Source organism: Drosophila simulans, chromosome 2L (assembly GCF_016746395.2).
Source record: "Drosophila simulans strain w501 chromosome 2L, Prin_Dsim_3.1, whole genome shotgun sequence".
NCBI classification, from domain to species: domain Eukaryota; kingdom Metazoa; phylum Arthropoda; class Insecta; order Diptera; family Drosophilidae; genus Drosophila; species Drosophila simulans.
Window position 1 is genome coordinate 16,961,791 of NC_052520.2, and position 20,784 is coordinate 16,982,574.

At 40.3% G+C, this 20,784-nt stretch overlaps 1 protein-coding gene across 2 annotated transcripts in view; it reads right to left on the bottom strand.

Annotated features, from left to right (window-relative positions):
- Positions 1-20,784, bottom strand: part of LOC6732595 — a 71,418-nt gene that overhangs the window by 15,130 nt on the left and 35,504 nt on the right. The gene's annotated exons all lie outside the window — the stretch shown is intronic.

The following is a 20,784-nucleotide window of genomic DNA, read 5'->3' on the forward strand; positions in this document are numbered from 1 at the left end:
AGGAACCAAATTGTTGCTATTGTCATGCATTGCACATTCCTCTTTCTATATGCCATTTTAGCTTCCCTTCCCTTGAAGCGATTATACTTATACATATGTGTGGGTGAGCTGGTTTTTCCTTCCGTTGGCTGTGTTTATTTTGGGGTCCTTCCCCCACCGTCATCACCGAATTTTCCATCTATCCTTCTCAGTTGCTCAGTTGCTGAAGTTTGTTTGCTCCACTGTGTTTTCTTTTTGTTGCTGCTGTTGTTGTGTTATTTTCGCTGACTGGCGTCAGTAATTTGCTCCTTATTGAGATGTTTGTTTATTTACCGAGCAATTTGTATTCATTGTGTGGCTCAAAGGGCGCGGGAAGGGGGGTCTAAGGGGCGCTGTATCCCCCAAGTTTACGATGTGCTTCTGTGTTGGCCTTGGTAAGTTATAGTTTCCGCAACTCATTTGGCCGCTTCAGTTGTTTGGAATTGATTTTTATGCCGCCATCAGCTGGTCGGCAGTCCGCTGGCGTTCCTTTGGCCAATTTAATTGTTTATTTTTGTGGTTTTCTCTCTGCGGAGAGAAAGATTAAGCCTGACCATTAGCTTAGCTGAGTTAATTTATTTGCAATTAGTGGGATTTTTTCCAGGCCCTCAAAGGATGAGCATTTGGTGTGGTGTGTTGCCTTTGAATCTGTTCCAGGGATTTTTAAGTAGTTAGCTGAAACTCATGATAACCATCTTTTTATTTTGCCACCCCTGCTCCTTCTTAATTTATATACAAATGAGCTCTGGGGCTTAAGCTAAGCCAAAAGTTTTCACTTGAAATTGTCCAACAAAAATGGTTGCAACTCTATGTAATATGCAATTCGCATAATACAACACCCGAAACTTTTGCTGCACTTGAACTTAGGGCTGTGTGTGAGAGGGACAGCTACCGGGTGGCCGAAAGAGAGGCGTATACAGGTGTGGTGTGAGAGGGGCAGAGTTGCACACGTCGCCTCTGGGCCGAAACTGAAACATTTTGCTAATGGAGCTTAAAATTTATGTAAGCTATTGTCGAGCTCTAGCCTGGCATACCCCGATTGCAACTCCCTCTCGCCCACCGTCCATGTCATGCATGCATAAGTGCAGTGGAGCAGTGTTGGATAAGGGTTCAAAGGGGGGTCAGCAAAAACATATTGCATACTTTTGTGCATGCAAGCTGAAAATTAAAAGCGCTTACGTTGGCACAAAAAACAGGAGGGAAAAGCCAAAGAACAGGATGAAACCGAATAACGACAAACGAGAAGCAAATGAAACGAATATGCGTAGCCAATGCAAAGCCCCTCCCCCCCTTTTTCACAACCCTTGCCGGAAAATGAAGCTGTCTGGAAATGCGATTTCCCACTACCAACCGCTATTCTCCCTCATCAAGGAAACCGCAGTGACTGCGAAAAAAAGGAATTTATAATTCGCGGTTATTAATGACGAGCTCCAAGTCAAGCCACAGGGAATTACAGTCATCACTCGCTATCTGAATCAAATTAAAAAATTTGCTTTCTTGCATTATGTGTTACTGCGCATAATTTATTGGTAACAAATCTACATTAAATTATGTAACTGTCTCTACTTAAGCGAATAAATAACTAAAACTAACTTTAATTCTATTTAGAAATCAAGTAATTTTGAAGTTCAGAGATATAATTTATTTTTGTGAAAACTCTTCTATGGTTTTAGTATTATATCTGTTATAATGAGGGTATACAGAAATATAAAAACGAAAACTAAGAAGGGTGAAACAGACTTATAACAGCTTTTGACTTTTGTCTGCTTCTCTGGCATTTTTTGTTTTTCTTACGACTTTTGGCACGAACTGCAGCTGTTGATGCTGATGATACGGATGCTGATGACGATGCTGACGATAATGTCCCCGATTTGCCACATGAATACAAATACAACAAAGGAGCCGTGGAGACACTGAGCTCACCCCAGTTCTCTATAGGGACAGGAATAATTTAGTGCTTTGGTGGATAAATGTTTCAGTTAAAATTTAGCAATTCGTTGCAGATTCAAGTGACAAACGAAGAGAGTGTGAGTGAAGAGGGCAGCAGCCCGTAACCGGGGAAATTGCTGAATTTTTTATCCCGCTCTTCCACTCAAACACACACACACAATCAGAGCTGGAATCACACAAATACAAAGGATGGTCGTAGTTATCCCTTCATTCCGCTTTTTTCTCGCTACTTGGAGTAATTACTCTCCGGATCCTGCTTAAGCCATTTGTTTGACTTGAAATTTATCAGGATATCGCCTGGTCCCTGACTAAAATGCACAGAAATCTTGTATCTTATTTCAGTGGAGAGTGGAATTAAAGAAGGAAGCCAAAGAAAAAGCAACAATTATTAATCTATAGAAATCGACTGGCTGGCAGTTCGAAATTGGCCGAACACTGCACTATAAAGTCGTGAAAAAACCGTAGGAAGTGTAAAACTTATAAGTTGAAGTCTTCATATCAATCAGACACACCTAATGACTAAAGCATATACAGCTTTCTACTTTAACCACAAAGTACCTAAAGAACATTCCATAAAATCTTTGTTGTTCACAATGGAACAGCGCACTCAAATCAGAAGTGGGGATTCAACTGGATGCGACTGAAATTCCTGTTGCTCAGTGTAAGGAAAGGGCATTTGCGGTAACCCCAAGGCCCCCAGATAGCCATCAGGCTTCGGGAAATCGGAGGCGGGGCCATCGAGGAAGTGCGTCTTGTCGCTGGCTGCTTATTGAGGCTTAGATCCGATTTGCCAAAAGACAATCCGCCCATGAAATTGTTTGTTTATTGAAAAATGATTATAAGGGGAGCCACAAAAGGACACAATCGGCGAAGGAGGGGGTTTTACCAAAAGGAGGATTTGTGTAAGAGCCACAGACAAGAAACCGATACCAAAACAGAGAACAAAGGCAACAGTAGCAGGAGTCACAGCAACAACAAGCAATCGCTACAGTGAGAGAATAAAAAACAAGTGACTGCAATGTAAAGTACCTATATTGGTTTTAAAATGTTAGTAGGACATTGTCATAAAAATATTTAAAATGTATGTTAATAATTAATTTAAATATAACAAATTATGTAAAACATTATAAATAGTTAATATTAGGTAATGCTTGAACATATTTGAGTGGGTTGTGGACTATTTTTCAAAAAGATTTATTCGTAAGCCGAATTAGTGCTCAATATTATATTGTTTTAAACAAATGTTTCTTGCAGTGCACGCTGTCGGGTGGCTGGCAAGCGATGCGATTAAGCGATAACCCGACAGCGAACCTTAAGCCGCCAAATGGTCTGTGAATGTTGGAATGCTGCCCAAGTCCCCGATTTGCGAGCTCCCCCTGGATGCTCAGTGCTACGTTTGCTTGGCTGTGGGCTTTTGTCGGCTTTTGGGGCCCATTATCATTTTTGAAATCAATCTGTTTACAAGGCATAAAAGTGTATGCCTACAGATGTAGTATGTATATTTCACTCTCTTTCTCTTGCTTTCTGATTGTATTCTGATTGCTTTGTCGCTGTTTGAAAAATCGCTTGTTGATTTTTCCATTTCGTCCTTAGAATCTTTCTATTTTTTTTTGCCTCTTTGCCCACTTTATCTGTGGCACTATAAATTTGTTTTTATTTTCAGCTGATGAGTGGTTTATGTGTGTGCGTGCTAGCGAGAGTATCTGTGCGAATGAGTCGAGTGCTTGTGCCACAAAAGGCGGCGACTGTTGCTGTTTGTGTGCATTGATTGAGTGCATTGAGTTGTTGAAGTTTGTTGCCAACAGTTTTCCCCGACCGTGCCTTATCCCCTTGCCCCTCATAAACAACTGTTGGCCAAAAAAGTTTTCTGCCTTTTTGCGGTTTTGTGATATGGCCAACAAACAAAAGCACGCACAAATAGGAAAAACCGAAATCGAGGAAAGTGGGAAAAAATGTTGACAACAGATTGCATTGGTCCATGTTTAAATGGTTCAAAAGGGTACAAAAGCTGGGTGGGAAAAGCGAAAAGCAAAAAAAAAGAAGGTTACGCGGAAAAAAAGTGGAGAAATTTCTGCCTGTTGAACCAGGGCTGGTATATAAGTTTCCCTACAAAACAAAAAAGCCTTTTTGCCTAAAAACTATACAAGAACGTATAATTGATCAGACGAAAAAAATGGCAAATAAAATTATGAAAGAAATTTCGCGAAAAGAATATCGTTTTCCTCTTTTCTTCTTCGGAAGCAGATAAAAGATGTTTTGAAAAATTCTGCAATATTAAATTTGTCTGATATAAATATTTTTCAAGTTAATTGAAGTCAGGGGCAACACCTTGAGATATGAGCAGCAACTGTGAGGTAAACACACCCAATGCCATAAAGCACAAAGGTCACACCCGATTGCAACGCACCTTGTCCACACACTCCACCACGATTTGCATCAGAAGTTCAAAAGTCGTGAAAAGGAAAACCCTGAAGGGAGAAGACTGTCGGACATTAAGGAAAGTGCGGCGCCAAGGGTCTACGATTACCGCAACCCAACCCTGAGCCCCAGACCGCCGACTCCCTTTGTCCCCATGAAATGACAGTTGCTCACCTCCTGACTAATTGTATTAGATAAATTGTGAAACCTTAATCATGTGGACGCCTCCGTCTTTACTTGGCTTTCATCCAATACCCCCGATTCCTGTCATCAAGAAACTGCAGTGGGAAATAAATGTATGTATATGTGTGGGGAGCAGGGAGGAAACAGGCTGAGTGACATTGCTCCCCTGAGGTCTTTTGACTGAAAATTTGCCGTGTGCATTGAAAATTATATGTCTTCGGGGCTCATCCTTCCCATTCTCGGGCGGAGTAATCTTCTTGAGCTGTACTAATTTGGTATTTTGGCAGTGGGTGTTTTTTTTTAGAGCCCAGTGTAGAGCCTTCAATATGATATTTAAATCCAAATCTTTATTATTAGTAAATGAATGCTGCAAAATACATGTACATATTTTATTTTAGTTACTATCAGTCTTCTTAGATTTTTAATTGATACAATAAATCCATTAAGGGGTATCAACGGATTCATTTTGTATAACTTATTCCCCCAGACCACTTTGCTTTAAGCTTGTCTTGGTTTTATATTGCAGTCGTCTTGCCTTTGTCTTTGGTCCCATTTTCCACCTGCCCTCTGCCACGCCCCTTCTCCTTTTCCACCCATGCTGTGGGCTTTATTCAATTTCAAGTTTCACTTTACTGCTCTCTTCTCCCCATTTCGCTTTGGTTTTGTTCTGGGTTTGTCTTTTCCTGTTTTATATTTAACTTCTCGGTTTACCTTTTTTCTTATTTAATTAATTTCACTGCCTGTCTGAATGTGTGAGTGGGCGCTGAGTGGTCCTGCGTGTGCCTGTGTGTGGGTGGCAGTGTGTTGGACAGGACCAAAGGCCCTTTGGCCTATGACTGAGAATTCGTGCTGCGGGACAAAAAATGAATTGTATTTGAGCTACCTTTATTTCTCACTGTCGCTCTGCTGCCTACCTTTTTTTTGCGCTCTTTAATGTTTTTATTGTGCATAGTTAATTACAACTTTCTTCCTCACTCTTAAATATGAGATTTAATTTTAATTATGAAATAATATTGTCATAAAATAGTATGCAAATTTGAGTTGGTTTTTGTTTGTTCGTAACTACCCTCATTTATCATTAATCGTCAGTAGTTTCACTCGGGGTATTCAAGTTTATCAAATGTTACTGCAAATATCCCATAAATTATGCAAATTTTTAATGATCATCAGGGGAAGGATTAGGCGGGGTGGGGGAAAGCCTTTTCACTGCCAATTAGAGAGTGTCTCAAGGCTTCCAGCTGTCGCAGCTGTGTGGCAGTCGACATCCGCCCACCATTTTGGGCCCACAATTAAAACATAAAAGTCACTCATACGTCATGTAGGCCGCCTGCCCATCAGTCTACTTGCTGTGTGCTCGTGTGGGTGTGTTTTGTGAGCGTTTATGGCATTCGTGCACAGCAGGAGTCCCGCTGATATGCCACCCCCCATTTCCGGTTCGCCATCATCCGTAAACTGCGGTTACAGGCGGAACAGAAATTGTTGCCTACTTTTGTGGGCCGCTAAACGTGGAAAATATACAAACGAAAAACGCAACAAACGTCGAATGCAAATAGAAGGAGAGGAATGTCACACGACATAATTTATGGGCGTTTGTCCCGCTCAAATATTCGCTAACATTTTGTTTGGCACATCAAATTACAAGAAATTTATGTACATGCGAAAAATTAGAGTTAAAAATAAATTATTATTGTGTTTATCTAGCAATGTTCAATTGGTGGCATTTTAATTAACCTTTGAATTGTTTATGCATCTAATGGTTTGACATTGATGCAATTGTTATTTGTTAATCTTTCGCTCAAAATGTGTTGTTTAAATGGAAAAGTAGAAAAATATTATGTTTGTCCACTAATTTATTTTAGATTCTTTCATAAAATAACGAGCAAGCACTTGACATTAAAATTTTAATTGAAAATTAGTTATTACTCTTTCATTAATGAAGTTAACAATAAAAATTCGAAGTACTTCCGGTTTTGTACAAAACACCATTTGTTATGCTTTAATATATTATTCCATTTGAATTCAATTTGTGTATAAAACATCTAATTAATTAACACAAAACATATTTTCGCGTATTAGATAGATATCAGCTATTATATTTTTTAATCTGAAACTATTTTGTGCAGCTTAATATATATTATTAAATTTTATTTTTGCCAGCTTCGGGCAATTTCAATTATCCATTTGGGTTTTGTGGGTTTTTAATGCATAATTTATACTCCATTCCCATGGTGCCTGTCCCACATTACGATATTTTATTTATATGCCAGAATTTTTCCCCATTTTTGTTTGTTTTGCTGTAATAGCAGCACACGCATGTCCTCTTTCCGTTTTTTAACCCCTCTCACCATTTTTGTTTGCTTTTGCCTTACAACGAAATATAATTTGCGCATTTCTCCTCCGTCCCGCCCCGTTTGGTTTTTTTTTGTGATCCTGGAGGAGCGACAACTTCTTTCACTTCCGCTATGCGACAGCACTTTTCCTTGGGAAACGGAGAGCGGTGCAGTGTGTGTTTTACTATGTAAATGTGTGAAATTGCTACGCGCCGTATGAAAATTCCCACATGAGGCGCCACACGAGACTCGGCAGCCAGCTCGTTCCCTTTCGCTCGCTCTGTTTGCCTTTTGTTATTATTATTTCCCTTTGCCTTCAACCTTTTCACCTCCTAGCGTGGGAGTCACTGAGTGGAAAGCCTCTATGCACTCAAAAAAAAAAAGGAGTAACTCAAATATTAATGTTTAGTTTTAGATATCCAACCTTATCTGTATATCAAATAAATTAAAACAAAATTCGATATTTATTTTGCTTCACATATACGAATTTTGAAAATATTCCATGGCTTTGAATTCACTAAATATAATAAAGTCGTTATGAACTTGATTGAAAAAAAAATTGTTTCGTTTTTAATTTTATTTCGCCGTGTAGCGTCGTTAGTTTTATTTCATATTTTTTGTCCTTCTTTTTCTTTACTTTATGATTATTATTGTTGGCGCTGCTTTTGCACAGAAGTAAATATGAACGTCTCGCCTCGGGCTAAATATGTTGTAACTATAAAAATGCTCGTTGTTGTCTCACTGGTGCTGTTGCTGTTGTTTGTGTGTGAATTATTACTAAGGCAAACTTTTAGCAGTCACTGTGCCAAGGGGGTAAACATCGAAATGCGTTTAAGTCGACTGCACGTTGGCCCGGGGCTTCCCAGATCTTAACTCCTTTTCTGGATTATTTTTCCCTTCCGCCTGCGAGTCCCTTATTTAGTGCATTCTGCTGTTGCTTCGCTTTGAGACCCTTCGCTCCTTGCTTAAACTTAAGGCTCCTTTTCCTGATCCTGTTCTCCGTGAGAGAAGTCTAAGCGGTTTAGGTTGCAACTGTGGCATTCAAATGAAAGCTGACAGCTCGCGACGAGTCAAAGTTCAACAGACTGGGACGGGGTGGGCGGTGAGTAGTTTGGGGGCGTGGCACATTTGTTTGCTCTTACATTACAGCGGAGCGCACAAAAGATGGGAGCAAACAGACACTGCAAATCCCTCAGGAGAATCGCACTCTGAGCTCAGCCACGCCCACTTGATATCCTAAAAACAAGGGCGACAGTGTCTCAAATACTTTTCTAACAATTTACCCAATGCATGTGTCGGTGTCTACGTGTGTGTTTGCGCGTGTGTGTGTGGGTAAAGCAACATCAGCTCATCAAGTGTCTAAAAGAGAGCATAGTGAAGTGGGAAGGCTAAAAAAAGGAAAATGGGAAATATAAAGGAAAAGAAAACCGAACTGGGAGCTCAAAACGCTGCAGGGCGGCATGAAAATGTTCAAGTGTGTAAAATGTTGAAATTGCATAATATTTTTTCACACACACTCTCGTAAAAACAAACGGAGGGATAGACAAGGATCTGGCTGCCTTATTGTCGCCAGACGCTTATCGGGTTAAGAAAAGTAATACCATCGTGGCTTATTCGGGTCTCTTGGTCTGACTGATACCCTTGAAAAAGTGTAAACAAAAATGAAGGAACTTTACATACTTCAATGAACTCCGAAATTCCTAAATACATACTCAATATCCTTTATTTATAAATAATAGTTTTTATGAAACTGACAATTTCCATAGAATGTATACTATGCATTTATATATTTATGTATAAGTATTTTCATAATTAAGCCTTTTCTAAATTAAACATTTGATCAAATAGTATAAAGCTGTTGTTCCCCCTTCAGAACTAAATTAAACTGAAATTATTTTTAATAAATTCTGTAAAATGTAATAGGATTAACCAGTATACCCCACGCTCCTGTTAGTGACAATAACTGACTGAGGCGAAAGCAAAACAACTTGCCAGTTTCAAGAACCGCTGCGAGCTGTGCGACATAATCAGACGACATCGTCAAAGGGGTGGGAAAAGGGTGATGGGGGGGCTGGAAAATTGTTCGTAGGGGGGCAAAATTGAGGGGCAGCTGAAGCTGAAGAGCAAAATTGCAGTAAAAAAGGCAACTCAAGTGCGCAGCCCTTAAATGAGGAAAGTTTAATGCTTTCATAAGCACAACAAATCCTAAAACAAACCCCTCTAACCCGCTTTTAACCCCTCCCACCACCACACCTCTGGGCGAAGCTACCAGCCACGACTTTTTTATACAGAGAACCGACCAAGTGAAAAATAGACGAACACTGCGTGGCGCCTTTTTCCTGGCATATCTCGCCGTTTTATGAGCCAGCTCTATTCTTCTCGCCCCGTCTCTTTCCCGAACTCTCCTCTCACTCCCACCACTAACATTTTTGTTGCGGCTGCTGCAGGTATAAAAATCAAGAGTTTGTTGTCTTTGGCTGCGGGGCAATAATTTTGCCTCCATTTTTTGCATTTCTTGCCTCCATCGAGACCTGCCCCTTCATCCTTATATTACCCCCAGCCTTCGCCTTCATCCTTTCGCAATGAAAGTGCACAAGTTTTGCGCTTAATGGGTCATTTGTCTTTTTTTATAGGATTTACGAGCGCATTTCTGGGGGCGCCCAGGTAATGGAATTAGAACCAGAATTAGGCAGGAAAATTTCTAAGGGCATACAGGAGCTGGGCTTTCTACACATCATTCAATTCATTATGGCATTGTGTATTCCAATTAATGGCATACTTTTTGGCTGAACGTGAAATTTCGTAGAACAAGTATGATTAAATGTGGGTAAAAATGCGAACTAGTACAATTTCTATTTGTTTTTTGTTTATAATTAATGTTCTATCAAAAATTTAAAATAAATGGCTGGAGTTTTCAAAAATGAAAATATGTTGCGTAAAGTGCCTAAGGCATTTGATAGCAACTAATTTATGTGGGGTGATCTTAATTTATTTCAATGATATTTTTTTTTTGGCAAACATCTAAATTTAATCCTTTCCGCGTGACACGGTTATATTTCATTCATTTCAATTTAGGGGCAATCCACAGAGAAGAATATGCATGCCGAAGCGTTTTAAGCCAAATCAATTAGAATGCAGAGCTCGTCCACCTAGCCACAAACAATTTGGCCACGCCTAATGACCAAAAAGGCGTGGCATGGGCGTTGGGTGGCTGCAGGTGGTGGCTTGCCACCCCCTCAACCACAATTAAACGCACGCAAATGGCGGGCCACACACATAAAACAAAAAATTGCTGAGCAGAAATTATGGTCTTAAGTAAAAATTAAAGGCGAGCTTAACGAGCTCTCCACCTATAATTTTTTTCTGGCGAAGCTGGAAAATTGATGCAGCTGACAGCAGAAGAAGAAGAAACGCCGAAGAGCGCCATTAAAATGCAGGAGAAGGAAAAGTTGGCGGAAGGAAAAGCGAGGAAGACCGAAGTGGATATTAAAAGTACACGCAGCAAAGAGCAAACGAAATAATCATAATTTCTGCTAATAAATTTTATATATTGCCCCCTTGCTTTACCCCTCGAAAAATGACCAACGCCACGCGGAGATATACTGTAAATATATATATAATATATATCCTGCTGAATCGGCTCGATTGCTGCCGCTTGTGTGGCCATAAAACTTGAAGAGTTTTTCCTTTCCTTCATCACGTGTGTGAACGTCTAAGCTGGCAAAAGAGCTAAGTGAAAAGCAGAAATTAAAATTTAAGCATTTCCTTTGGTCTCGCTGCTACAAAATTAACTGCCATGAAAAAATACTCTGAGGGTAAAACAAAATTGTTAGGTAAAGCGATTCAAACAAAATACCCGTCTACAAGATACTCTATATTCAATCAAAAGGATTGCCAGGGTTTTAAACTTTTTTGATACATCTAATTAATATTTAATTCTGTTTTTATTCGCCTTTATAAGCTGACTAGGCATTAGCGTCCTTCAGTTGTCGGTGTGTCTGTGTTGATATATATGTGTAGTGCTGATGTATTGGTGCCTATGCACGTCGGTGTGCGTTTTGCCTTGTTGCACGCCAAAATGCAAAATGTTACGTTTCATAAATTCCGCTGCTTTAATTACAAAATTTGACTTTGGCTGCTGCTGTTGCAGGGATCCCCCTGCTCCATCTCCTGTCGCCCAGCAAAGCGGTGAATCCCACGCACACAGGGCAGCCAGAGGAAGTAAAAGTGGGGACTCCCGGGGGCTAGGGACTTCTCGGCACTTGGCTGGGCATTCACTCTAACGGCATGTAATTAGTGTGGCTCTATTAAAAGGCACCGCCTGTGCAGCAGCAGGAGCAGCAAAAAGGAGGAATATACTAGGTTTTTGCTTCGTTTCATGGAAATTAGTGTTTTAATGTATGCTAAATGCGGCCATTATCCTGTCATGTCCTCAGCCAGAAACTCTCAACAACAATTGGCTAGCAGATCCAATGACATTAGGGATTCAAGTCCCAGCAACATAATACATCCAACCGATGGGCTCTCGTTTATGCCCTACTAAGGCAGCATTAATCCCAGCTAACTCATTATAAATAGTTTTCAATTACCAGGTACTTCTCTCTCCCTCTTTCTCGAAAGCAATTGCCTGGTAATTGACTTCGGTGGGCGTGGCCATTTCTAATTAACCCGACTATTGTTGAGAGGCCAATTGCCATTGATAAGACCGCCAAAGTCAAGAGTCACCGCATCTTGCGGCTGAAGCCCACAACTCAATGTGGTAAGCAGCGCGCCAGTTGTGGTTTGTGAACTAAATACAAGTATTTGTTGTTCTACGACGAATTACTACTACTAATAGTAGTTAAAAATATTAATAGTTAAGGTTAATCTTTAATTAAACGATAGCTTAAGTAAATGGTTTGCCGTTTTCTTTGCACAAAGTTCTATATGCTTCTGTTGATTCTTCGTAGCACAACTACGTTATGCATTAAAATTTAAGATTATTTCTATTCGTCACACAATTTAATAAAATAAATTCAATGATTATGCAAATAAGTCTATATATAAGCTTATGTTTTTTCGTTGAATTGCTTAATCCCCTGAAAATCTCAATAGAATTCCCGTTGAATGTCAATGCGCATTGCAAATTCACTGAATTCCGAATTATCTCACAGTCTGATGCTCTATGAAAATGTCACAAAAAAATTTTTTCTCTTATTTTATGCCAATGTATGACAAGTTGCAAGTGCGCAACAAGCTGCAACAATTGGAATAGCATCCCAGGGAGGATTCCTCCGAGGACTCCAAAGGGGGAAATTGTTGTCTCAATGCATCCCACGGAACAGGATGAAAATGGGGGACAGGCTGTCTGAGCTTGGAAGATGCCCAACTGGCGATAAGCTAGAAAAATCAAGAGGAAAAGCCGGAAAAGCGTGCAGCTTGCTGGCGGTTGGGCTAAATGAAATATTTATGGAAATGGCCAAAGCAGGAGCGAATGAGGAATGTGTGTGTCCACAGCCAAATCGAGATATCCACTGCAGTGTGCACAGTCCCCTCTTTATGGGCATTGCCTTGCCACACAGATGCTGCCACAACAAAATAGCGAGCAGAAATTTTATTTATGAGCCAAAAGTGCCAAACGGAATTATGGACACTTGGCAGAGTGCTTCTGAGCCGAGGCAATTGGCCAATAGCTGTCAATATTTAAATGCGAGGGGGGCGGAGAAATAGACTGTTGAGTGGGCTCCACTCAGCTAAAAAGTGGGCAGCGTTAAGAAAAATTATATATTAGTTTTTAATTTAAAAAATTGGCTTCATAACAATGTGAATAATAACAATGAACTATAGTAATAATGAGAATATTTTGATTTACTTGTACAAAATTAATGAAAGTCATGGTAATTCGTGTTCAGGCTGATTCTTGCAGATTATACCGTTGTGTGCCTAAAATATGTTTACTTCATTTTTGACAGTGTACTATAATGCAGTTGCGACCCTGACTCTGCCTCTGATTTAGACTGCGTCTCCTTTTCTCGGTTCGCCGTTCTCAAGTCTCCGTCTTTTATGCTCCGTTTGACTGCCTCGCTGTCTGTTGCAGATAAGAAACACTGCACACCCAGATACACACGCACACACACACACTCGGATTTGGGGGCAACTGCGTTCCCTAAGTAGCAAAAACTTCATCTCGGATCATTTCCAGCTACTTCATTCATTACGGGAAAAATACATATTTTTTGCGCTGTCTTTTGTCAGTTTAAGAATATACTGGAAGAGGTGGATGAACGGGAGAGCTCGGGGCTGCAGATATTCCTTCTTTTTTTGGTAGAGAATCAATTTTAATTGATTTATGGCTCAGAGTGTTTTTTCGACTTGGGTCAGAGTCAAGTGCTTGGCACCGAAACGGGCCATGCAACTGTGGCTCCTTGATTGACAGGCTTCTCTGTGGGGTCTCGCGGTCATCTGAACCACCACCACTGACGCACTTTCTCAGTCCCAGAAACCCCCTTGAAAACCCCCTTTTCGGACACCCTTGACAGCTGGCTTCTACCGGAGATTAGTGACGCATAAAGTTGCATCTTAATTGCACTTGAGCATTACGGGTGTTGATACTTGACATAGGAGGGAAGTCGGGAAATGATATTGTGAGTTTCAGAGATATCAGCAAGAGCCTTAAGTGCTCGCTGCTGAGTATCTCTTAAGTTCGAAAGTGTAAAGACCCCATTGCGATAAGGAATTTGAGAATGTTCTGTGCTATGATCTGATTGATTTCAAATCAATAGAATAGAGCGTGCTGTTATTTTAGAAAATATTTGTTCATATGAGCATAGTTATATACGCATACCAACACATCACCAACACACAATTTCCAAAGAGTGATTTTTAGGAAGAAATGCCAAGTATGGAGAACTACAGTAATTCCTTGTACTTAGTTAGCAAAACTCTCCGCCAGCCACATCTCTGTTTTTCCAGCATAGTAGTATGCCATTTGGATCTACAACTTTCCATGGTCGAGGTGGATAAAGAAAACAACTGGAAGTAGAAAAAGGCATGGAGCCAAGAAGAGTCCGACATTTCGTCGCATGTTAACTTTGTTGACAACACAAATTAACACTCATAAAAGTTCTTCTCAGCCTGCAAACAAACACAAAAAAACAAAGAACAACGAGAATTTATATGAATACTTTTTGTTCAAAACAACAATAAAGAAAAGGATGAAAAAAAGGGGGGAAAGTGGAAAAGGCGTTGCAGTTCTTGCACTTTCCTACATTGCAATTTCGTCTAATTGACGCATTTCGTGGCCTGACAAGCATCCACAAGATACTTGTACACAGACACACACCCTGGCACGCAACTTGATTTGGGAAATGTCGGAAAAACTAGGCGAAAACGGGAAAGATGTGGGGGGAGAGGACGCTATGGAGGCTGGTTAGCGGTCATGCTGGCAACTGTAATTGAAAATGTCTTACGCTTGTCGAACCGCAAGACAGAATACGCATACAAACACACACAAAACGGAACGAATAAACACGGATACGAGCACACACACACAATAATACACTTAAACAAACACAGATGCACGTACTTTACTCAGCTATTTGGGGCTTTTCTTGTGAGCTAAAAAGAAAAAAACTAAACAGGCACGGATTAAGGGCTCTAAGATAGGAATTTAGGTACCTAGTGTTTTACTCAAGTCAAACATTCTAAATTGTTGAGAAATTAGGCCCATCTTTAAAAGGAATGTAAACTATTTTGGACACTTTCGAATATAATTACATATTTTAAATAAACTTAAAAATAACATATTTTAAGTGTTGTAGGGCCAACTGTTCTACATTATAGATAAACGAATTTATTCTTTTTATTTTTAAGTATGTAAAGTAACGCTTTATATTTTTCTCACAACATCATACTTCAAATATGTGTACTTCAAATAAATCTTAATTTAATTAAACTTTGTATTTAGAAATGGTCAGGGAAATCGTTGAGAGTACAAAACTACCTAGCAGAATTACAAAGCCGCTTTCGAGGGTACCAAATAAGCCCCCAAAAAGCAACTAGCTCTGAGTCGACGAAGTAAAATCGCTGGAAGAGGCGAAAATGAGCGTCGAGCTTCAAAATGACAGGACACAGAGGCGGAGCAAAAGGGGAATCCCTTCCGCACGCCACGCGCAGTGCTGCCAACTTGTTTATCTGTCGACTGCACATAGCCTCCGGAAAACCGAAACCGAAGGAAAAAAGTTGGAATTTGGGAAGCCCCATGATGACCCGAACACGGACTCTCCGTCGCATCGTAATTGCCCCATGGTAAGAGACAATCCCAGGACAGAATCAGAAGCGGATACCCAGGAGCAGCTTTGGCAACTTCATTTGCACCGATCCTAAGCCACCAGGAATTCCCACATCCTCCCCGTCCCATTTCGCCCGGTCACGTCATTTTGATGTCTGCAACAGTTTCTTCCTCCATTTTCCTGCCAGTTTGGGATGCAGCTGGCTTCAGAGATGAGGTCAACTAGTTGACACTTTTTGCGCCTTCGCCTTGTGGCGTGTTTTATGGCAATTTCCTGAATTAGACAAGCGGCATCCAGGGGCCTTCAGATGGAAAGGGAATCCAGGCCATCTTGACAGACTTGAGACCGTGCAAATATGCGGAACAGTCAAGCCAAGGCACCAAATTGATTTCTATCTTAATAAAGTTGAAACGCAACACAAAAATGCCAAGAAAAAAATGAATTAAATGGGCGTCAAATGCGAGACAAATACCAAAGAGGAGGCAAGCAGTTCATCAGTTAAAAAATTAACTTAATGGCTCCACCTCCAATTTTGTTTCATTATTCCATGGTGGCTAATTCCAAGAAAAACATCTAGTCATACATCAACACAATTCTTCGAAATTTTTGCTACCCTTTAGTCGACGTGGTTGTATAAAGATCAAAATAGAAACTAAGTAGTTGATTTGCAATCACAATCAAGAGTATTCGCATGGAATATTTTTAGTCGCATCTTTATTTCCTCATAATTTTTCCATTTGTTTTATTGTTTTTACATATTAAGAGTAAAGTAATGATAAACTTTAATGTAGGGTAGCTTTAGGTCAACATCCTACCAACTACAGTTCTCTAAGTTTCTTCCATTGAATTTCATAATTTATTATTAATTGGTTTTGGGCTCTGACACACAATAGGAATTCATGGGGGAGTTACATGACCAACGAAACCAGTTCAATGAACATTTCAATTAACAGGAACAATTGGAACGAGAAAAGCCAGGGCAAACAAGAGGAACATATTGATCAAATCACAATCAAAAGCAAATAAAAATCGAAATTGCACATAAAATTTGATGCAATTTTATGGCCCAAAATGAAAGTCCCAGAGGAAATAGGAAAGAGGAATCCAGAGATTGGAATTATTGTTGCGTGTGAAAATGAAACAATGAAATGACCGCAAAAGGGACTAAATCGGGGAAGGGATTCCGAATAGAATTGACATTTACGCTAAATTCGAAATGGGAAAATGTGGTGGGGGTAACAGCGAACAGGAAACAGGGAATGTTCAGAATTGTGGGCGTCCAAAACAAACACTGTATTATAGTTTGTAATCGTTTTTCGATTTAATAGCCGAAGTCCCTAGCTCGCAATGGGAACTGGGAATTGCAGACGGCGGACAGGAATATAGACGACCAGGGTTGCCAACTTCATTTGCAGGGGGCTGACGTGGGGGTGGCAAATAGTGGTGGTAAACAGAAATGTCTGTTGCATGAGACAGTCAAAAAACATGATGGTTGGTAAGCGCCCATTGATTGAAAATGAAAATACCCTAACAAAGTTAATTTTAAGAATTAAATTATAAAGGAGCTACATTTATTTTATTTGTATGTATGAGAAATTTAATTTGCTTTTAGAATATAGATGAAATTAAATTTTCTAATTGATTTTTTGCAAGATTAGCTACTAGTTCAATTTGTTTTCTGGATACAGAGTGTCAATAAAAATGCCAAAGTTGCAAGCATTCTCTTAATCTTCGGTGTGCGAAGGGTATTCCAATGGTTTTTCCCTTGCCCCAACGGTGTGTACAGTTGACATCCTTTGGGCCAGAAAAGCTCCTCGGGGGATTCCCATTTTGGGCCTTAAATGAGTTTGCGTGCCCCAGTGTATTGGTGTGGGTGGGCTTGGTAAGGGATTGTGTGTGACTGTGAGTGTGTATGGTGGAGGTCTAACAAGGTCCGCACGCTAATGTATTTCACGCTCGGCTGGCCATCGTTCAAAGTGGACAAACGGGGGCCTACTACTGCAATAGGGGAAGGACGGACTGTCAGCCCAAATAAAGAGAGCAATTAAAGCGTATTGACCATGAGGAATTTATAATTGAAACACAAAAGCGAAAGCCAAATAAGTTAGAGCCCAAATCCGGTCGGAAGGTCAGCAAATTAAGGGAAATCGGAGAGGGTCCGAATTTGATCTGCCTTTGGTCTTCCCACCCATAGTGTCATCTTCGTCCACAGGGTCACGTGTTTGCTGTATCAAGTCCGACTTCAAATGTGTTTCGGTTATGGTCATTTCACCCACCCTCTCTATAATCTCTGGACAACCCCTGACCTGTGACCCCTGACCCCTCAATAGAGCCGTTAATGCCCTTGGAACAGATGTTTTCAATTCGAATTCGATTCCATTCTTTTGTTTTCTTTCAGGCTAGTGTCACATCAGCAGCTGTGGGAGGTTTGCAACTGGACGATACATGCGAGGGATGATTTAATAAAATATTTAAAGCTAGAAAAAATATTTGGCAAATACAGAATTTCTACAGAATTACGCTCCAGATTAAAAAAAGACACTGTCAACACTGTTAAAAAACTGTTTAAGATACCAAGTTGTTTTTCTTCTTTTCTATCCTGAAGATTTGGATAAGTAAGACCATAGCATATCTTATTAATTTATTACTATGTCTGTAATTTAAACGATTTGAAATGTTGAGAAAATTAACATTTGCTATAATTTCTTTAATGTACCTTATTAAACCTGCGTCGTCACAGCCAACAAAACTGCTCATGCAAACGAAGGCAAGCCAATATTAGAGATATCTGCATCTATAATTGCTCAATTCAAAGCCAAACATTGGGGTTCAAGCTAGGCAGCTGTTTGTTTGTATACGGTCCCAGCACAAGACACCTGGTGAACTCGGCCAGGTAGCAGGTAGCTGGTAAGCAATATCAATAAACTAGGTCCTTTCGGGCACATCCAGCTGAGGAAAGCGGGACTGATAAACAGGCAGACGGCCAGGGGCCACGTGCTGATTAATTCATTAAGGATTAATGATCAGCACATGGGAAACAGGCTCGATGCAGGACATCTATTGAGGAACAGCTGACTTCTGGCGGGCATATGCGAAGCTACCAAATTGTGTAATGGCCAGTCAAATTGTTATTTTATGTGGCATCATCATAATAAGCGCATTACCACGAAGGCAAAGGGAATATTGTCTGTGCATTTAAGGATATACATTAGCAGTGGCACACACGTCACAAAATTCCCAGAGCAGTCATATGGAAAACTACGCACGTCCAACTGGGCAAAAGGCAAGAGGAAAGGAATGTCGACGAAGGATTCTCACAGGTCCCAGTTGTAGCTGTCATTGAGACGATGCCTTGGGGACATTGAACCCTACTTGTGCTGCTCCGCTTCCTGGAAAATCCTATTTTTTGGCTTAGTGTTGCCAAATTACAACTCACAGTTTAGATAAATTCGTATTTTCTCCCTCTACCCCTAAGATAATATATACTTAGCTAGAAAATATCTAGGTTAACAGCATTTTTGAGTAACTTGCTAGGGACGCGTGCCGAGAGTTCCCAGGCTCAAAGGTGCAGACGTGTGGCTCAACCGAAAATAGATTCCTGGATATATTTCAAGAGCAGGGGCGAACTTCGACCCTTCGCCAGTCGAGCATCAAAAATTATAAACATTTTTTAAAACACTTGCCAGGGAATTTATAGCCCCAGCTACGTGATGCGGTCACGCATCAATTTGCTAGTAGCTTCATCATCCTGCGAAGACAGTTTCCATTTAATAAACTTTCCTTGTGTCAGTTTCAATACGGGCGGTCAAAGTTCACGTCAAGTTTGAGGGGTCAAATTGAATAGAATACATATATACCAAAGCGATAGCGTTTAACTGGAACTATGAGTATGAGTTGTTACTATATAAATGCAATATTTTAGGGTCTCCTAGCTTAAAGTAGCGACAACCACTATTCTGCAGTTTACTTTAAACACGCTTGTGGATTATTTATACGCATAGTACTATAAACTGAACTCCATCTGCCTATTTTATTATTAAATTGCTTAATGCCGGTCAACAGAACTCTCCACAGATTACACGTCATTACACGGAATCGATGGCTCAGAATGGATCATGGGACCCGCTCAGGTTTATTTACATTAAAACATCATCAACATGTTTATATCAACATCAAACTCATTTTACGCATCACCAAACTTTGCGTAATCCTTTGATCCTATAAGGCGCCCGGCACCCACGAAAAAGGTCGGAAAATAAAATCAGAACCAATTCGAATCCAAAAGGCCCATGTGGCGTCCAAGGACTAGGGGCGGGGCTGGCTGAAAAAGGGTTTCATATGTCCCGACGACCTCCGGTTGTTGTCACAAATCCGAAATAAATCAGTTAACTTCCCGAGTCAAGGGCTTGTTAATTTGAAATTTATACGAAAAACAATTTAAGCATTTCAACCGAAAATGTTGCCCCGAAATTGGATATGAGTCCCTGTCTATCGCCCTTGCTATTTTGCCATTGGATGGGTCCTTGTGTGTGACCTTGAGTGGTGTAAAGTGTTGGGATAGGTCTACAACTGATTGGAATCTGGTTCGCACAGGAAATCGCAGATTAAAATGTAAGGTGTGGAAAATGTTCTTTATATGTGTAGAATTTTTGTGCTTGAATTGGTTTATTATATGCGAAATCTTAGGATAAAGATCAAAGTTAAGAAATTAGATAAGATACAAAATATAAATATGTATATGGTTTGAGTCCTAACAAGCTTTTTGCTAAGGAATATTTCCAGATATTAAATATCAAGTTAACTAGATACCGCAATTGCAGGAAAACTTCTTGGTGATTAAGGAAAATACATATATTTAGGCCACACACCACATACTCAACTAAATTCTCCGAAAAATGTCAAACTTTTGCTCAACCATTTATCTATGGTATTGCACTTTGAGAAAATGTTGTATTTTGCCAAACTTCCACACATTTCCCTAATGAACCGACCCCAAACCCTTGGCTGCAAATATTTATCTTCGAGATACCAGACGCACATACTCCTACATGATTTGACATTCTGTGGAGACGAAGTTTCGAGGCACCTGGATGTGACTGGAGCCACAAAACTGAGCAAACTTGACAGTTTCAATTAGCCCAACCATCTCTTTCTGGCTTTCGGTGGTGCCGTAAGGATTCCGCAGTCTCATTACGAAATATTTAATCATATTTCAGGGCAGGGAATGCTCAAACAATGCAAACAAATGTGCAAAACCACAGCCATCAGATGCACCAGATGCAGGGATTCGGGGATGCAAGGATACATGGTTACAGATGCAAGGATACACGGATACAATGGAATGATTCGAGTGTATTTGCCAGTTGGCAATAATATCAAATTGCACTCGACTTGCTTTCCCTGAGGAAAGTGTATCCAGGGGATACACAAATATCCTGCAAATGCCAGCAAATGTGCAAACATCCCCGCCTCAGCCCCTCTCGCTATCCCTTGGCAAACATTATCCAAGACTTTTTGCAGCCGGGTTAAGTTCTTCCCACTTCAATGTATATATGTATGTATGTATATTCCATTCTCCTCCTGGCTCAGCATTTTTACTCCACACGAGCCACTCG